We start from the raw sequence: 16,364 nt of genomic DNA on the forward strand, positions 1-16,364 counted from the left end.
AAGACTGGAAAAGGATGTGCAGAAGACAATGGTTTTTAATGAATTTGCGGTCAGTAGGGATGTACAAAACGACTTACCTGTTTTGTTTCATGACATCTGTGGTGGTGGGGAGGTGATCTGTCCCTCCCCCTGAAATCCTCGCCGGCCGGCCGGCTCCGCTCCACGGTGACTCTGTGGAGCCGCTGGCTGGGGCCGCCCGCAGTGACATCCGGCTGCTGCTGGGCTGCACAGGGATGCAAATGGCGGCCGCTGTAGCAGCTGCCAATTGTGTCCCTTTTTTTTGCCATGATAGGCTACGTAAATACTTACGTAGCCTATCACGGCCTCCGCAGGGACACAAATGGCATTCCTGTGTTAGCTGTGATAGGCTACGTTAGTATTCATGTAGCCTATCACGGGAAAAATCGTGAAGCGAATGGCGGCCACAGACGCGGCCGCCATTCGCAAAGCAGCGCGAACGGCACCAGGTAGGTGCTCTGTTTCGCGTGCCTTTTGTGGGGTGGGGGGGTGGGGGGGCTTAGTTCTGCCATGGATTTTGGGGGGCTGAATGCACTGGCATTCGACCTCACTGAGATCCGTGGCGGAATTCTCCGCCATCCCTAGCTGTCAGTGTATGGGAACATAGGAAGTTGTCTTATCCTGTGTAAGACCACGGGTCCACCTAGCCCAGTATTGTTGACAGTAACTGGCAATGGCTCTCCAGGGTCTCAGGTGGGAATTTGCCAGGGATCGAACCTTGGACCTTCTACATGCAAAGCATGTGCTCTACCATTGAGCTACAGTTCCTTCCTTCCCTGTGTTTAGGGATATGATCTGGATGACTATAAACATGTCCCTGATTTAGAGGTTTTTCAGTAGGTGGCAGGTATGTGTTTCTAGGTTTTGTCCAATATTGCATCTTCCTGAATTTTTCAGTGGTAGTGCTTTATGGCAGAATGCTTCATGCCAGCATCACTGAATTTAAATTTTATAGCAGTTTTACAGCACTTGGATTCAGTTAATATACCCACTGCCTTCAGGGAGTAGTGATTTGTTGCTGCATCATCAGCTCAAAGACATACTTGAACTAGGCTGAAAGAAGAGCTACAAGTTTGGGTATTTGACTGTATGAATATAGGTTTTGCTTGGATCTTCCAGATAGCTGCCACAAATAAATAGTGTTTTCTTTTTAGTGTTTCTATACTGCCCAATAGCCAAAGCTTTCTGGGTGCTTCACAAAAATTAAAACCATAAAATACAGTATGATAAAACATAATATAAGACATCTAGATGTTTAAAACAGAATAAAACCAAAGTAAAAAACAGTAAAAGCCACCAGCAGTGGATAGATTGAAAAGAACAATAACACATTGAAAAGCACAATAACACATTTGGAAGCAAAACTGAAGGACTAAAAAGCCTGGAAAACTAAGAAGGGCTTCATCTGGCACTGAAAAGACTACAATGTGGCCAGTGAGCCTCTCTGGGAAGGGCATGCCACTACGAGGCTGCCACTGAATCTTCTGTCTCTATTTGACTCTGCCTGCCTGCCTGCCTGCCTGCCTTCCTTCCTTCCTTCCTTCCTTCCTTCCTTCCTTCCTTCCTTCCTTCCTTCCTTCCTTCCTTTTGTCTCCTCTTTCTCCTTTCTTCTCTTTCTCTTTCTGGCTCCTCTCTCTCTCTCTCTCTCTCTCTCTCTCTCTGTCTGGTGCCTCTTTCCCTCTTTCTGTCTCTCTCTCCCTCTAGAACACAAGAACATCAGAAGAGCCCTGCTGGATCAGACCAAAGGTCCATCTAGTCCAGCATTCTGTTCACACAGCAACCAACCAGCTGTCCATGGGAAACCCACAAGCAGGACATGAGTGCAACAGCAACCTCCCACCCATGTTCCCTCGATCAGGGAGGCCAAAAGAGGGGTTCCCATGTCCCTTTTCCCCTTGAACCAAATAGCCTTGAGAAGCAGGTCTGGGGACATTCGTCACCCTCTAAAATTTAGAGTCACTCGACATGATCCCTCAGGGATCTCACATAAGAACATAAGAAAAACTGCACTGGATCAGGTCAAAGGTGTATCTAGTCCATCATGCTGTTGACACAGTGGCCAGCCAGCTGCCTATGGGAAGTCCACAACAGGACGTAAGTGCAACAGCACCCTCCTACTTGTGTTCCCCAGCAACTGGTGTACATAGGCATACTCCCTCTGGTACTGGAGGTAGCATACAGCCATCAGGACCAGTAGCCATTGATAGCCTTCTCCTCCATGAATTTGTCCAATCCCCTTTGAAAGCCATCCAGATTGGTGGCCGTCACTACATCTTGTGGTAGCGAGTTCCATAGTTTAACTATGTGCTGTCTGAAGGAGTCCTTCTGTCCTGAATCTCCCACCAATCAGCCTATTGGGTTCTAGTATTTTGAGAGAGGGAGAAAATATCTCTCTATCCACTTTCTTCACACCATTCATTTGCATGGAGTGAGAAAAAGCCCCTTGCCAAAAATATGCTGGCAGGGGTGAAGGTCACCCCCCCCAAGGACTCTCCTGCCCCAAGGATCCTTGGTGGGGTGTTGACTTTGCCCCCCTCCAGCCATTTTTGGCAAGGAGGACCTCCCAACCCCCCAACCCCTAGGCAAGTGAATGGGAAAATTGCTCCATTCACTTGTGTGTGTGGGGATAGTTTGGTGGGTGCCTCAGCCTGGCCTTAGGGGTATCACAGCATCCCCAGGCACCACTTTGGAGACCCCAGCCTTACAGAGAATGCTGGGAACTGTAGTACCACAGGAGCATTTATAAGGAGACTACACTGCATCCACATCTTCTGTGAAGCGTTTGGCACAACCTCTTAGTTCTGATTCCTCACCGTAGCTAAGCCTACGTATGGTCAACTGCAATAAATGCACATTCTTCCCATGTATACCCCAACTCCATTTCCTTCTCCTTCATCCATTGTCTCTCCTGGGTCAAATGTTAGATTCTAAGCTCTTTGGGGCAGGGACTTGCCCTCTTGTACTCTGGGAAGCACCATACATATTGATGGTGTGATACAACACACAAACGACAATATGCAACAGAAACAGCTCTGATAACTTCTCGTCTGGATTACTGCAATGCGTTATACGTGGGGCTGCCTTTGAAAACGGTCCGGAAACTTCAGCTGGTCCAAAATAGGGCAGCAAGATTGTTAACAGGGACTGGCCTGCGAGCTCATATTACGCCAGTACTTTTCCAGCTGCACTGGCTGCCAGTCCATTTCCGGGCCCGATTCAAAGTGCTGGTGTTAACATCCAAAGCCCTTAACGGCTTGGGGCCAGGTTACCTGAAGGATCGCCTCCTCCCATATGTGCCTGCCCGGACCTTAAGATCATCCTCAGCGGCCCTTCTCCGTGAGCCCCTGCCAAAGGAAGTGAGGCGGGTGGCTACTAGGAGGAGGGCTTTTTCTGCTGTGGCACCCCGGCTCTGGAATGAGCTTCCTAGCGAGGTTCGCCTGGTGGCGCCTACATGGTATTCCTTTCGGCGCCAGGTGAAGACCTTTTTATTTTCCCAGGCATTTTAGCATTTTAGCTTTCTAAATTTTTATCTTTGCTGTTTTAAATCTGTATTTTAAACTCCTGCACTGCTGCTAGGTTTTATTGTGGTTGTATTGTTATTTTGTGGTTTTAATGTTCTATATATTTTAAATTGTTTTATTGTGTGTTGTTTGGTTTTAATTTTTGTGAACCGCCCAGAGAGCTTCGGCTATTGGGCGGTATAGAAATGAAATAAATAAATAAAATAAATAAACAGAAGCAGACTTAGCTGTTCTGCTCTGAAAAGTGTTGTCTGTTTCAGGCGTTCCTGTTACTATGGACTATGCACAACTGGTGACTGCATATGACACTGTAGCTATAGAGTCAGAGGAGTGGTAGGATATAATGTCCTCTTTAAAAACAACCACACAATTTAAGAAGCTACGTTTATGCAAAATACGACTTGTACAAAATACATAACAGGAGCTGGGATTAGCAAAATTCATTCAATATGTCAGGCGAGCAAATAGTTTTCTAAACCGAACATCTTTAAGTGTTTTCCATGTGATATCAGAGGGTTTTCAGCTGGAGAAACAGCTGTGCACATATATTTCGCATGCCAATCTATTTCCCTTCTTTGTTCTTCAGCAAAGTAAACATAATGTAATTCCCACTCCACCCCCTCTCCCCACGAGACTTGCTACTCCCTCCCTCCCCTTACAGATGTCACTTCCTGCCCAAGCGAGTGCAGCCATTTATGCATGTTATTTTCCTTTGCTTTGGAGGAAAGAAATACTGTATGGTAAAGAAAATGTAGCAGGGATATAACAGATGGCATATCCTGATGTTTAAGAAGCCAGAACGTGTTACACTGAGCACCCTTTGTTGCTCCTGAGATATGAGCTAGTCCCGCATTTGTACCAGATCAAAGCCCTGCCAATTTGATTTCCCTTGCAATGCATCTGCAACTATGATGGGGCAATAAATAGCAACACGATGGCTGGGGCAACCACATACCAAGAGGGACAGGCTTCTGTCCTGCTGTCAAGGGTAGGCACCTGCTGAGGGCCCACTCACAAGGGCCTCTGGGTGTGCTCCTCCTCTTCATCATTGCAAACTGCTTGTTCACCTACCTCTCACTCTGTCCCAGAACGTGGTAGAAGGTGCAGTAGATGCCACTGCGTACTGGCTCACTGGCTCTCTGCCTGTCAAACAAGCAAGCAAGTGGTAGCAATGATGAGAAAGAAGATGAGGAGCAATAGCAGTTGGTAAACATGGTGGTGAGAAGAAAAAGTAGCAGGAATTTGTCTAATCCCCCTTTAAAGCCATCCAAAGTGGTGGCCATCACTACATTTTGTGGAAGTGAATTCCATAGTTTAACTGTGTGCTGTGTGAAGAAGGACTTCCTTTAATCTGTCCCAAATCTCCCACCAGTCAGCTTCATGCAATGACCCCGGGTTCTAGTATTATCCACTTTCTCTACACCATGCATAATTTTGTACACCTCTATCATGTCTCCCCGCACTTGCTTTTTTATTTTATTTTATGCTAAACAGTCCCAGATGTTGTAACCTTCCCTCATAGGGGAGATGCTCCAGCCCCTTGATCATTTTAGTTGCCCTTTTCTGCACCTTTTCCAACTCTACAATATCCTTATTTAGGTGCAGTGACCAGAACTGTACAGTGTTCCCAGTGTGCTTGCACCGCAGATTTGTATAAGGGGAGTATGCTCTTGGCAGTTTTATTTTCAGTTCCTTGCCTAATTATACCTAACATGGAGTTTGCCTTTTTCACAGCAGCCGCACACTGGTCAACATTTTCATTGAGCTGCCCACCACAACCCCAAGTTCTCTTTCTTGGTCAGTCACCACTAGCTCAGATTCCATCAGCATATATGTGAAAGTGGGAAATTTTTACCACAACATGCATCACTTTACACTTACTTACACTGAATTGTATTGTGTTGAACAAGCATAGCATCGTTGCCCGCAATGACTGTTTGAGAATTCAGGTTCCATAAGTTCCTTATGTGGACATGTGCTGAGGGTCTGTTGAATTGTCCCTAAACTCACCATTTGTTTACTTATACTGAGGACAGGGAGGCTGAAACTAAACTATATGGAAAATTAATTCATAAAGTAGTTTCCTTTCTCCTTCTGCTTATTTCCTAGTTGGAAACTTCCCACAGGCACTCCAGTGGTTCAAGACGTACGTGTGTGAGGACTTCTGTAGGCAAAAAAAGAAGGATAGCTTATGTCACGCCATAGCACAGCAGAAAGAACACTGTGTCTCTTTGATTCACGCCATGAACCACAGAGAAGACAGATAAACAACTGCACAGATTATGAAAATGGCCAGTCCTGTGATTCTGAGTAAGTGTTATGTTAGTGCTGAGTGTTCTTGCTTACTTCCCATTAAAGAAACACTAAAGGGCTCCATTTTTCACACTGTCTGGCTCTGTGAGAAGCACCTGTCCTATAAAAAGGCCCCAGCAGAACCGATCTTGGCATTCAGTCAATTTCTGGAAACACAATTTCAGGAGGGTTTGCCCCCTTTCCCTAAATGTTTGACCTTGTGGAATTGCAGCAGAAAGAAGACGATGGCCCCTTTCAGCCCTCCTCCCATGCGTTCACTGAACACATGGGGACCTCATGCCCACTGGCCACAAACCTTGGTTGCCGTGCATTCAGCTGAAGTCTGGAAACAGCCCCACCTTCCTTTGCAGATGTCTGCACACAGAACATCTCCATGGAGGTGAGGATCCTGACTGACCAGGGTTTTCCTCCTTCATGTGGAAATGGTCACCAGGAAGCTGGTGGATAATGGGAGTTGCAGTCCAACATATCTGGAGGTCATCAGCTTGCAGAAGACTGTTAGATGTAAACCACTTAGAGATGTTATTATATTAAGTTGTATATAAGTATTGTAAACGTGCACAAACAATAAACAGTATAGGGTAGCTGTAATCCTATGCATACATACTTAGGAGCGGGAAGGTTTGAGGACTATAGAGGCAAAGGGAAAAATGTTCAGGCTTAGAAGTCTGGAGTTTTTGTTGGGAGGCAGTATCCCTGAGAAGTGTAGTTTCATTTCCCCAGTTAAGTTTCAATTTCATTTCCCCAGTTAAGTTTCATTTCTTCAGGTTTGAAGCAGTACTTTCAGTTTTGAGGGAGGGCAGTATATGAAGAAAGTGAGAGAGCCAGTAAGAAGAGAGTCAGGAGACCAGAGCCTGAAGAGGAAGCAGGAAGAAGCAACCTGGAAAAGTCTTAAGTACAGCTAGGGTAAAGGAACTTTTATTTTCTCTTAAGGCCTTTTGTATCACTCAGCTCTATTATGTAAATACCTTTAGTTGTGATTTGCTTGCTTTAATTTACTAGTAAACTGTTGTGGTTAAATCCTGCGTTTAGTGTCAATCACCCCACGTCTACAGCCTAAACCCCACGTTACTGGAAAGGGGAAGGTAAAAGAAGGAAGGTGGGACCCTTAAAGATGCAAGAGATCCTTAGGGAGTTGATCAGGTGATTGAAGTCATAAGGGGAACCCTGAGAGGGAGGAATGCCCCACTGAGTAGAGTGGGATTTACTTCTGAGGAAACATGCATTGCAGCTAGGGATGTTGGAGAATTCTGCCATGGACTTCAGCATGGCTGGATTCTAAAGAATCCAGCCCTCTGGGGTCTGTGGCGGAATGGGGCAATCCCCCCCACCACCCCGCGGAATCTCCCTGGGATGGAGCCTACCTGGTGGTGGCAGCTCCAGTGGCCGTGGCTCCAGCGGCGGCAGCGGCTCCGGGTCATCTTCCGGCCACTGCCGGGCTGCAGCCGCAAATGGCGGCCGCTATGCCGGCCGCCATTTGCATCCCTGCCAAGCTGTGATAGGCTACGTAAGCTGTGATAGCAGTCACCATTTGCGTCCCTGCGGAGGTTGTGATAGGCTACGTATATATCTACGTAGCCTATCACGGCAAAAGGCAGGGATGCAAATGGCGTAGCAGCCACCATTTGCGTTCCTGCCTTTTGCCGTGATAGGCTACATAGATACTTACGTAGCCTATCACGGCTTGGCAGGGACACAAATGGCATAGCAGCCACTATTTGCGTCCCTGCGGAGGCTGTGATAGGCTACGTATATATCTACGTAGCCTATCACGGCAAAAGGCAGGGACGCAAATGGTGTAGCGGCCGCCATTTGCGTTCCTGCCTTTTGCCGTGACAGGCTACATAGATACTTACATAGCCTATCAAGGCCTCCGCAAGGATGGAAATGGCGGCTGCTACAGTGGCCGCCATTTGTGGCTGGCGCCGCCCAGCAGCAGACGCCCCAGATCGGAAAGGTAAGTACTTCCGTAATTGCAGCAGACTGTTTGGACTTTGTTTTGATAGCGCTGCTATAGTTTTAACAAAGTATAAAAATGCCACTGTAACAAATGCTCTTCAAATACACTACTTGTACCCCCCATTTTATCTTGAATATATTCAAGATACTTAAACCTTGCTGAAAATCTTGTCACTCTTTGCTGAAATCTCTTTGCTTTCTCACTACTAAAATCTGAAAATGTTTGAGTGTTTATGCTGAGCCTCCACTTATGCTCAACCTGCATGTATATTTCTATATAGATCCAAATAGTACAAAATGCCAATGAGTCTTCAGTGACCAACTTCCAAAAGAAAAGAAACTAAAGCTGGATAAAGTGCGCTGCCCCTGGAACATTTCCCTGCTCAGAGAGGTGGGGTGCATGAAACAATATTCACTTCAAATCCTTCACTGTCCCCTTGTCTATTGATGTCCTTAAGACAGGGAGAGGGGACACACGGTTGGTGTCCCCTGCTGTGGCCTATTATTCATTAATAAATTTCTTCTTTAAAAAATGGTGTCCATAGTGACTATGGAGTGCAAAAGGGTCAAAATTAGGTTGTTTGCAAGCTAATTTTTTCCTTTTGGAGCTCTGTAGCCACTGCAGCCACCATGTTTAATTTTATGTATGTATGTATGTATGTATGTACTTTTTGCCACCCGTTTTGGGGGGGATGCGGCTCCCATGGGGCAGGAGCCTGGGGGGGAGGCAAAATGGCCCCTGAACCTCCCAAAATTGCCCACCCTTTCTCTAAGGAATCTGATTTAAACAACAACAACAAAAAATTCTGCACAGTTCTACAGAGATTTCTAACCGTAGACACATGATGTTATTTCCTTCCAGATCAAAACTCTTAGCCGTTTGTTCTTCTTTGCATTTTAAATTTTGTATCCCTTTGATTCTTGCATTTTCCTCTCTAGCCTTCAGATCTAAGTTCAAATCTAATTTGCAAGCCTGATTTATCCCTAAATATTTGAGCTGTTTAAGTTTTATTTCTCTGGCAAGCACCTTGCAATGTATTTAAGGAAAGTCGTGGCTGACATCAAGTGTGCAGGCAATGACAGATTAATTGAGTGATTAAGTGTGTACACTTGCTGCGTTGTGGAACAATGGCATTTATGCCAAAGCTTCCTTTCATTTCTCAGACTGTTTAATTAGATCTCTGCTGGAACAGAGGAGAACCTATGTTCAAAAGAAATTAAGAGTTTCGACCATGCTCAGTTCAATCTCCCAGCTAATGAAAACATTCAAATGTATATATTATTTTTATTTTATTTAAAATATTCCTTGGCTGCCTTTTAGGGCAGCAGCCCTCCCAAGACAGCAAACAATAGTAAAACTCACATAATAAAAAATGATGCGGTAAAAAAAACAGCGAAAAGAGCAAACGTTCTAAAAAGCAACAAACACCAGCATAAAACAAACCCTTCAATACAAAAATCCTATGTATCTCTTATTACAGTTCAAGGGTGGGAAACCTGTGGCCCAGAACACCTATCAGCCCTCCCCATTGGCTATGGTGGCTAGGGCTGAGCTGAATTGTGGGCCAAAACATCTGGAGGGCCAAAAGTTGCCCACCTGTGTTATAGTTGCTTTGCCCTTCCTCCCCCATCCTGCCTCCTCACTTTCTCCTAGAGAGGGGTGAAAAATACTTTCCATGTGAGTTGCTTCCCATACTTTCCATGGGAAGCAACTATGCCATATTTGTCTGTTTGTTAATTTAAAAAATGTAGATGCTTCCCTTCAATAAAAAAAGTTTCAGGGCAGCATACAAATGAAACAATACAACACAAAGTAGAATACATAATAAAACAATGTAGTCAAAAAAGGAAACCCAGCAGACAGAAACAGTGCAAAACCACACAGGTTAAACGGAGCTGGGAATATATATTTTAAAAAGTTTCTCTGGCACCCAGGATGGAAGAACCAGGAGCTGGAGTGATCCTAAGGATGTTGGAGAAATCTGCAATGGATTCAAAGGAGTTCAGATTTTTATGAATCCAACATGTGGATTCCATAGCAGACCGGCTTTGTCCGAATCACGCGGATACCCCAGACTTGTGGACCAGTTTTTCACTTTTGGGGAGGAATTGCACTAATGTGCATTTGCGCAAATGCACTGATGTGTTAATGCTCATTAGTTAATTTACATTAGCGCTGATTCACATTAACTAACACTCATTAACACAAGTGCACATTAGTACTAATGTGAATGAGTGCAAATAGAATGAAATTCTGGTTAAAAAAATCCAATTCTGTCAATGAGTGGAACGAAAGACTCCTGACAATCCAGAACGTGGAGCAGAATGCCTTGGAAGGTGGTGGGCTACCCTTCATTGCAGGTTTTTAAGCAGAGGCTGACTGACCATCTATCAGGCATGCTGTAGTGATAGATTTCCTGCATCGGCAGAGGGTTGGACTAGATGACCCTTAAGACCTATCATCTCCAGCCACCATGACCCGTGGTCATGCTGGCTGCAGATGATGGGAGTAGTGGTCCAACACATATGGAGGGTGTCAAGTTGGAACAGATTTATGAAACCTGACGGAACAGATTTATGAAAACCCATACATCCCTATGTGATCCGTCTTCTTCTTCTTCTTCTTCTTCTTCTTCTTCTTCTTCTTCTTCTTCTTTTTAAAAAATGTGCTTAATTATGTGACCAGACCTATTGCAAGACACTTTGCTGCAGCTGCCTAAGGCAGAGCAGCAAATGCACTCCCTGACAACCGTCAAGATGCATAGTACCCCAAACCCAGCCAGGTTATTTTGGCCCCTGTCCCAGGCTGCTCCTGGCATGAGCCTACCTCTGATTGTCCCACTTCAGTATTCAGTGGTTCTTACTCCCAAGTAAGTGTGCTTGGGAATGAGAATTCACATTAATTAATGACAGGATTTCACGGTGGCAGCAGCAGTGGAGGAGGAGCGGGGGGAGAAAGGGAGAGGGTTCTGTCCTTAAAGGCAGCTGAAAAATAATTTAAAATCAATAAACAAATTAAAGAGAAGGAAGTGGGGAGGAGGCAGCCAGAGCCAGAGGAAGCAGCAGTGAGAGGAATGGTGGCAAGCAAAACAGGAGGCAATGGGTGGGCCTGAGTGCAGTCAGCCAGAGGCAGCAGTGGGAGGGACCGGGGGGGGGGGGACACCAATCCATCACCTAGCAATGTTGGAGAAATCCACAACGGAATCAAGTGAGTTCAGATTTCTGTGACTCCGACCCATGGATTCTGCAGCAGACCAGCTTTTCCCAAGTTGCACTGATCCTGCAGACTTGCGAACCATTATTTTTACTTTCTGGAATTTTACACAAATTTAGTCATAGAAAAATATGTTTTAAAAAAATTGGATGAAAATGCACATTTCCCCCATAGGCTAAAGCATGAAAATGCACATTTTGGGGGGATTCGTGCATTTTTCCAACTGTGAATTTGTGCAAATTTGGGAAATTGGATAAAGGGCGATTCCACCAACGAGCAGACAATGAAATGAAAGGCACATGGCAATCCGTGAAAGGCAGGCAGAATGGATTTTACAAAATACATCCATCCATAGCCCTCCAGATCTGCCGCCTAAGAGAGAGGTTTCAACCTGTCTCACAGCTGTCCCTGTTGTTTTACCTTCCTGCTTACGTTACTCCATTGATGGAGTAATGGAAGCAATAACAATGCAGTTTTGATGGAATGTACTGCTCAGTGTATTTAAAATTAATTGGGTCCCAAGACAAGCAGCTGTATAAAGAAAATTATAATGTGTGTTTTGCCCTCTTGCGGCAGGCAGGAGCATGTACCTACAAGCCCATTTCAAACCTTGTTCGAAGAAGCATGAAATGGGCTTGCAAGGTGTTTGAATCTGTGAAATGTCATGGTTCCGTTTATTTGAGACAACACATTTCATTTTACTGCTTTCCTTTCAGTCAAATTTTAGCAGAACGTGACTGTTGATCATCATCCAGGTGCAGCAGCCTGAGAAGTTAATATAATCTGGAACAGGTGAAAATAAGATAAAGCAAAATATGAGCTCCCAAAAAGAATTGTATGAACTCCGCCTACAGGCCAGAACATCACTTCAAAGTCAGCAGAATGGCTGACCAGGAAACCCTTTGAGGCTGCACAAAGCGAGAGGAAGAAAGGTGAAGATCAATAAGAACTCATCTTGAAGGCAAGTCTGAGGAATCATTATTCAGAAGTAGCTTCTGGCTTTTGATTACTTTTCTCATGTCAGAATCACTGACATCAGAGAAAAATAAACTTCCTGTCAGTGGGTGCTAGTGGGCTCAAAGGATGGCAGTGGAATGACATCTAATGTCCTTGCAGCCTCTTTGAGAGAACTTAAGATGAAGAGAGAGAGAGAGAGAGAGCACGGAGGAGGTTTCATAACACTATCACTGCCCTGAAACCACACATTGATTTTTTTTTTTACTGCCTTGGGATGAGGTCTGAAAAAAATCTGGCTGTTCAGGTTGTAGATGTGGTTCAGCTTGAGCCAATGAAAAGCTGGCTGTAGTGAGTGCCTGTTGGCTAGTGCCTGTGATGTCACCCACATATACAATCCCCAAGCCCGAGGGTCGTTGATTACATTTATGATAAATTCATTTATCACATCGCTTTCTTCTTCCATTGAAATCAGGACAACACAGAGTTAGCCCATTTTATCCTCAACAATGATTTTGTGACACAAGTTAGATTGAAGGATAGTGACTTGCCCAAATGACCTGTCATGTTCCCTTGGCTGCCTCCTTCCTCATGCACACACAAGAAGAGAGGCTTCAGGCTCACGCCTTTAATTCACTATCAACAGGTTCATTACAGATGCAAATCCTCGAAGACTCTCAGGCTACAAAGGAATACAGCTGCTTCATACGTACATTTATGAATGGCAACAGGGGATCCAAATGGGAGCTACGATGTTGCCAGCAGTTTGAAACAAGAACTTGCTGGCTAGAATAACTTAGGGAGGGATGCCCCTCCCTTCCAGAGATGTTCCCCTACATTGACCCTCATGCATAGCCAACCGGGTCAAACGTTTGAGCTCCGCCTTTAACGTTTTCCTCTTCGCTCTGTGTCACGGTCTAGCATCCCTCAGGTCACACCCCGCACTCTCCTCCTCCTCTTCCTCCTCCTGGGTTCTCACAAAGGAGGGAAGGGGGGGGGGCTTCAGGCCCAGCCATCTGGGTGTTAGCATCCTGAGAAGCATGCCTATCCATATCTGAACTTGCTCGGGTAGATGCCTCCCCCGGTTCTGGCTGTTCCCCTTCTGAGTCTGAACTGCTGTCTCCATACACTCAGAATCAATCCTGACATGACCATGGCTGAGTGGAGATTTGAACACAGGGCTTCTGCCTCCCCAGCCTAACACTCTCTCCACTGCATTACCCCAGACCTGATCTGACAGAGGAGACAAGGAGGAGTCAGGGGCCTATCCTATTCTTTTTGTTGCATCCTATTGGCTTTTTGATGTATGTGTCATGTATTACATTTATATCCTGACATTCTTCCATGGCAAAACTCAAGGCAGAGTACACAGGGGTCCCAGGCAGTCTCCCATCCAGACACTAGCCAGATTCAAACCTGCTTAGCTTCAGCAACATGGCTGCATCATCTACCTTCAGACCATGCCCAGACCGATACAGACTAAGTATGTGTCTAGTAGTGAGGGAGGGGATAGGGTTTTCCTGGCAGGTGTTATGGATCCAGCTGGCTCTGCTCCACTCCCTAGTCGTAAGTTCACACTTCAGGCACAGTGGTAGAACTTACTGGTTGTTGTACCTCTGCATCTTGAGCCAACCCACACATTGCGACCTGTGTTTGGATCTTGGCAGTCCGAGGATTTTTCACACTTGAGGCTTGAAATGGTTTTTTTGCATTTCCCACACCTGAAATACAAATATAAAATCCCCACATTGGCTAGAATGCATATTCAATTAAAAATCCTCCCTCTTTTTTTTCTTCTTAGATCACATATGAACATTCAAACATGTGCACAAACTCAAGGTATGTTTAACTTCATGTGTGAAATTGCCATAAGGCGGAGTGGTCTTAAGCACACTTTCTTTAACCATTAGAGGAACTTACTTCTAAGTCAATGCGTTTTCATACGGAACCTATAAGAGGTAAAGTCTTCACTAGAAATATTAGAAAGGGAGAAATGCATTGTGACAAAGCACAGCTCCAACACGTTCCAATGTCAGAACGTAACATGAAATAAACAAAGCTTTCTACAGTGGAGGCAAGCCCTCTTCCAAGGACTGGTTGAGCAGCACTGAACTTCCGGAGATGTGGCAAGTGTGAAGTATGGGACAAGCAAGTCCTGTATAAGGATTCCAGAATAATGGCTTTGCTATGCTGTTCTTCAAGGGGTAATTGGGTTAGCACAAATATTGTTTAACGTAGCACTGTCCAGACTTCATGGAAAACAAAACCTTTAGCCAAATTCGACACATCTGGCTGGCAACAATTTTTTAACAATGGCCATATTTTGCATTGAACAAAAGCCAACAGTATTGGATTTGCCTGTCCACTTCCATGGGAGTCATCAAGAGACAGACAGTGGACTCTGGACTCCTTCCTTCTCAGTGCAGGCAGTAACTGAGGCTTTTGAGAGGCCCTTTGTTATGTAGCACCTCTGCCACTCTCTCTGCAGCCAAATCATTGAGCCGAGAAACTTAATAACGTGAAGGCTGTGCCAGAGACTTGGTTGCTGTTGACGCTTTGGTCCAAGGAGTTCAAGAGCCCTGTGGCTGATCATTTGTGAGAGAAAGCAGCTGAGATACATCATATGGGGAGGCCTGTGGGACCAGGAGCTAACTTAGGGGCCAGTTAGTGTGGCCATGTGCCCTACTTTACACAGGATAGTCCTCTACTTGAAGGGCTGTCAGAGTACAGCCCTCTATTTGGAGGGATGCCCAATCCAAGGCCACTTGAAAGAAAAAGAACCTTAAGAAGAGAGAGGGGTGGTAGTAGTTGAAGTTGCCCATCAGCAGTTAGCATCCAGACAGCAGACTGAGCATCAGGCACACAGGTCACATGGTCACCATCTTCCCTACTGTGGTGAGATGTATTGCATTTCTATTTACATTATAGTCCAGGTGCTCACTGTTCCTGAGTGTGAGGTTCTTAATTAGCTGGTAATAAATAGATCACAACTAGCAGGGTTGGTGCAGATAATGGGAGAAGGCAAGGAAGCCAAATTCATGAATGATAAGATTACAAAGCCTACTAGTCCTGATGGCTATATGCTACCTCCAGTATCAGAGGCAGTGGGCCTATGTACATCCGTTGCTGGGGAAGACAAGTAGGAGGGTGCTGTTGCACTTACGTCCTGTTGTGGACTTCCCATAGGCAGCTGGTTGGCCACTGTGTGAACAGCATGATGGACTAGATACACCTTTGACCTGATCCAGCGTAGTTTTTCTTATGTTCTTATGTGAGATCCCTGAGGGATCATGTCGAGTGACTCTAAATTTTGGAGGGTGATGAACATGCCCAGACCTGCTTCTCAAGGCTATTTGGTTCAAGGGGAAAAGGGACATGGGAACCCTTGTTTTGGCCTCCCTGATTCACCCATTGAGAGCTAATAGGCCCAGGGAGTGGTGATGTGGCCTGGCCTCCTTCAGAACATCATTGGATGCATGAGTCATGAGCAGGACGGCTGTGCTGCCCATGATTCTGCTCTGGGAAGCTGGCTCATGCAGAGGTTGACATAGGAGGGACGATGAAGCAAGAGGGGAATTCACTAGAATAAGAAGCCATCCATTTGCAGACCCCTGGAATGTTTAATAGAGGCATTCTTTTGTTAACCCCAATAGACCAATGTCTCCTTGCTTCCTTTCTGAGTCCAGGTCGAATAAACCGAGTCTTCGGTCAACTTCTGCCACAGCATTATGGAACACACACATATCAGCTTGACTGTGATCCTTCCAAAACACAATAAAGGAAGGGCACTTTCCTTGAAAAGTGTTTGTGTTAATTCTGGCAGCTCTCTACTAAACCAAGTTTGTAACCTTTTCCATTACTGCAACGTCCCACATCTTTAACAGCCAGTCTTTAACACCTTGCAGCACCGGACACCTTCAGGACTGCAGTGGCTTCCTTCCAAGAACTGTTTTCCCCCCCCTCCTTTTCTTCATTTGCTGCCACTAGTAAGTACTGAAATAAAACGTGGTCATCCATCCTACATTCTGCATTCACCCTCCCTGCAAGAATCAAAGCATGGACTCGGCCAGTGAGCTATGGCTGCTGCCGGTGGCACACTAGGGGACAGATGTCTCCCCAAACCCTGTGATTCAAATGAAGGATAATAGTCTGAGAGCTGTGCTGTTTTGGAGCCAGCTTGCTGTGGGTGGTCTGGAGGCAGGCAGAAGCCAAACAAAAGACGCAGGTACCTTGGAAGCACCAGCTGTTCTTGCAGATGTCAGTGGAGTCTCGATGCCTGTAAGAGCTGGTGTGAGGCAGAAATGCACAGCTTGCCTTATCCTTGATGTGTGTCTTTTCTTAAAGCAATCAGGGTAGGAGGCAATGGAGCTAAACTCCCATTCTCC

This window comes from Heloderma suspectum, chromosome 1 (assembly GCF_057233095.1).
Source record: "Heloderma suspectum isolate Gila_16-S chromosome 1, 16-S_ref, whole genome shotgun sequence".
Taxonomy (NCBI): Eukaryota; Metazoa; Chordata; class Lepidosauria; order Squamata; family Helodermatidae; genus Heloderma; species Heloderma suspectum.